Source organism: Saccopteryx bilineata, chromosome 2 (assembly GCF_036850765.1).
Source record: "Saccopteryx bilineata isolate mSacBil1 chromosome 2, mSacBil1_pri_phased_curated, whole genome shotgun sequence".
NCBI classification, from domain to species: domain Eukaryota; kingdom Metazoa; phylum Chordata; class Mammalia; order Chiroptera; family Emballonuridae; genus Saccopteryx; species Saccopteryx bilineata.
In genome coordinates, this window is record NC_089491.1 from 159,027,122 (window position 1) to 159,031,577 (window position 4,456).

A 4,456-nucleotide genomic window follows, 5' to 3' on the forward strand; every position below is an offset into this window, starting at 1 on the left:
GAAAAATAATAGAAATAAACCATTCTGTTTCATGTTCCCAATAACAACTATCTTGCAAGAGATAAAAATTAATAACCTAAAGGCAAAGCTTCTCCATCGTTCTGGTCATTTTTTTTCAACTTGAGTCTTATAAGAGACATGGACCAGTTGATTTTATGAGAACAGATTCTTTTCCAAGGAATATAATATGATTAGTCTATCACTGAGAATCATTATTTGTTTAGTTGAATTTGTTCTCTAATATTTGTGGATTCCTAACAAAGACAATAAAACCTTTCATATTTACAGTACATTAAACATTTATACTTATAAGAGCCTTATGAGAATATAACAAGTAAGGTTTTCATGTCTTATCATTGAGAAAACAGAATGTGTGATTTGCCCAAAGTCAGGTATAAAATGTGATACTCAAATCAAGATCAATTTAAGTACTGTAGACCTTTGAAAACCACATGGCTGATAGTTTTTACACAAGGTAAGCAAAATAAACAAATCCCTTTCCCAGATGTATTATTGAAGTAAGCACAGCTTAATTTATCATAAATATTCTCATGGTTTTGTTATTTGGTTTATTTTGCTTTATTTAGGGTTTTAACAATTATATGGCGCCTTTTTAAAACTGCAGTAATTATTTCAGTTATTTTTGAATACTTGTTATATAATTCTCAGTAGTTTATCAGAATTTTACATGTCATTGGCAGGTCATTTAACATAATGATACAAATCCTTTTCATTAATTCAGAGAATTTCACATTAGCAAACTTTCTCTTCCAATAAATATACCTGGAGCAAGTTAATTATCTAAATTTTATACATAAATGGACATTGAGTAGAAAAATTTCAAAACAATTTTATACACATAAACAGTATATTTTGTTAAAAGAAGCTGATTTAAATATATTGTACTTGTCAATATTAACTCTGTATGAATATTTACTATGTGTGTTTCATTCCCACCACTTTTTATGTTGGTGGTTCCAGACCATGAAATAACAATTTTAATTCTCTAATAGTAGATATAATAGCTGTTTTTTCCCACATGCCAACTTGTTCCCAACTCTGACAGCTGCTCGTCTTCTCATTTGTATCTCTTTCATATTTTTATGCTATAGGAGCTGGCATACCAGACAAGAAGCTACTTTTTCATTAAATTTTTTTTGAATACTTGCCAAAATTCTGCAGTCCATGCTCTTCTTTTGCACCATTTCATGAGCTGAAACTGTCATAATGTATTCTGTTTAATACTTTCTGGCAAAGGTTATTGGAAATAACTACACAATCATCTTTCAGCCATACACCATTCACCATTGTGAGGTGCCCTGACTGATGTTCCCATATGCCCATAAAGCTTTTTTAGTTTCTTTTACTTTTTCAGCCAACCTATTTAAAATAAAATTAATATGTTGTTAGCAGCAGGTCCATGGCTATTGTCTATGTCATACATCTGGACTTGTCTTTCATAATAGGCAAGATTTTATAAATGGTTTCAATCTGTTTTTCCAGACCTACAATATTTTAGACAATATTCCCAAAGCTAAAAATTGTATTCATGAACTTACAACAGGTACTTCTAAAGCAATAGCATATTATCAAATTTGAACTTTAAGACCACATTTATGCTAAAAATTAGAGCTGTTAAATTTTAGAGAGGTCTTGTATGTACTTTTACTTGATGATACTGAGTTTTGAGAGAACTTGTTTATTGAATAACTTACACACATGGTACTCTTGCTACTGTTTAGTTTGATTCCCTAGGACCAGAGGTGACACTTGGGCAGGTCACTTATTTAGTAGAGATTTCAAGAGAAAGAAGATGAAAGGAGAGGTATAAATCATAGGGGAATGCCAAGCAAGAGTGTTGTTTTTGGCTAAATACTTGTTTTAGTAAAATCCCACAGAAACATCTGCAGCACCGATTGAACCAGAGTTATTTTCACTTAAGGCAAGGGAGCCATCTTTCAGTATCAGCATGTAAGAAAGTCATTGGTTTAATCTTCTGAGGGTGCCTGGACGGATAACTTCCCAGTTGAGCAACTGAGCAACTCCTGTGTAAACAGGGAAAATTTTCCAGAAAAGGTGGTATCTATGATTACTTAGAAACCAACACTCATAGCAGCTACAAACAAGTCTGCAAAGCTGGTAATTATATGTATTATATATAATTGGATATATAAGCAACATGTTGACAATAATGTATTATGAATTTAAATAAGAATTATATCATGGTTCCCCCCCAATTTTTATAGTGGTAGAATACATAAAATTTACTATCTTAACTATTTTTAAGTGTATCGTTCAAAGGTATTAAGTAAATTCATATTGTTCAATGAGTATTAGAAGAGACAAAATAGAGAATTGGATCACTGCAGAAAACTATTAAATCAAGTAGAGAAAGCTATCAAAATCTATTTTGGAACATCAAAATGTCAAAAATAATGTTATCTGAGATAAAAATTAAATAATAAATCATATATACTACATTTATATTTTTAAATTTTTGTAGGTATGCATATTGGTATTATAAAATTCTAGTTAAATTTTAACTATTTTAAACATAAATATTCTTAAAATTTTTGCAATAATATATGTGAGAGGTAATGCAGGCCTAGGGTTTTAATGCAAGGAAGGGAGTAAATAGAGAACTTTAAGAAAAAAAAATCATATATATGGTCAGAATAAAAATAACTTATGGTGCTAGATTTTGGCACACTTACATTAAGAGAAACTCAATAAATGATTCAGAAATAGATGTATTGAATTAACAATTAAGTTTTGAGTGTCTTGGATTCTGTTTGCCTTCTGTCTTACTGCTGTAATTTGTCTATATTAGTTTTATTCTCTAGTGTGTTGTAGATTTCATCAATGATTTTCCTGATTATAATTAAGAAAGTTTATTTTAAAGAAAATATTTTGGAAACATATTCAATTTTGATTCCTTTTTTTTTTTAAAGTGAGAGAAAAGGAGATAGACAGACTCCCATATACACCTTGACCTTGACCGATGTCCACCCAGCAATGCCAACCTGAGGCTTATGCTAGGGTCAATGGAGCTATTCTCAGCACCTCAGGCCAATGCTCAGACCAACTGAGATAGCCTCAGGCTGATGCTCCAGCCAGTCAAACCACTGGCTGTAGGAGGAGAAGGAAGATAAAAGAGGGAGTGGGTGGGGGAAAAGCTGATGGTTGTTTCTCATGTATGCCCTGACCAGGGATCAAACCCAGGACATCCAGATCGGTGCTCTATTAACTAAGCCAACCAGCGAGGATCATCTGTTTTGTTTCGTTTTTTTTTTTAATAAATAAATTTAAACAGGGGAGAGCGAGGACGCAGTCCCCCACTACCACAAATTATGCAGTCGAGTTTCCCACATTTGGGGAAATCGCAGGGGTCAGCAAATCCGGAGTGCAATAGATAAGCCTCACTCTGGGAAAACCACCTTCGTGATCATGGTATCTCCCCTGCCAGGTAAGTATTACCATCTGTTTTTTGTGGGTTTTTTTTTAATATTTACTTCCATATGTAATAAACCAATTACAAAAACAAAAACATTCATGAATTTTTTAAATATTTTACTTAATTTGGAAAAGATATTTTGAGTAACTCTAAAATTCAATGTCAGCAAAAAAATACTTTGGCCACTTTTACCCACAGTGAACTGGGTAAAAGTGGTCAAAATAAATAAGTCCTAAAGATATAATTTATTAATGGTAACTACAGGCTGGTTGGCTCAGTGGTACAGTGTCAGCCTGGTGTGTGGCTCTCCAAGGTTCAATTCCCAGTCAGGGCACACAGAGTGACTGTTTGCTTCCTTTCCCTTCCTTTTCTCTGTCTGTCTCTCTCTATTCCTCTTCCACAGCCATAGCTTGATTGGTTCCAGCACATCACCCAGATGTACTGAGGATGGTTCCTTGGAGCCTCTGCATCAGGCAATAAAAATAGCTGGTTTGGGAGTATGACCCAGAGGCAGAGCCCAGGCCCAGATGGGGGTTGCTAGGTGGATCCTGTTTGGGGTACATGTGGATGTCCGTCTCACTATCGTACATCCTCTCACTTGGAAAATAAGAATACAGAAAGAATGGTAACTATAGTTAACAATACTACGTTGTATATTTCAAAGTTTCTAAGAAGTAGATCTTAAATGTTCTCACCACAAGAAAAAAAATTGTAACTATGTACAATGATAGATATTAACTACATTTGTGGTGATCACTTCACAATATATACAATACATACAGGGTGTCCCTCCGGTTATGACAGTCTCGACATACGATGTTTCAAGTTTATAACACTCGCGTCCATAAAAACTTAAAAATATTGAGATGTGGCCCTGGCTGGTTGGCTCAGTGGTAGAGCATCAGCCTGGCGTGCAGAGGTCCTGGGTTCGATTCCCGGCCAGGGCACACAGGAGAAGCACCCATCTGCTTCTTCACCCCTCCTCCTCTCCTTCCTCTCTGT

At 34.4% G+C, this 4,456-nt stretch overlaps 1 non-coding gene across 1 annotated transcript; it reads right to left on the bottom strand.

Annotated features, from left to right (window-relative positions):
* Window positions 1-3,310: 3,310 nt before the first annotated feature.
* Window positions 3,311-3,474, bottom strand: LOC136327639 (U1 spliceosomal RNA). The gene has a single exon (XR_010729819.1). It is a non-coding gene; the product is annotated as a U1 spliceosomal RNA (small nuclear RNA).
* Window positions 3,475-4,456: the final 982 nt, after the last annotated feature.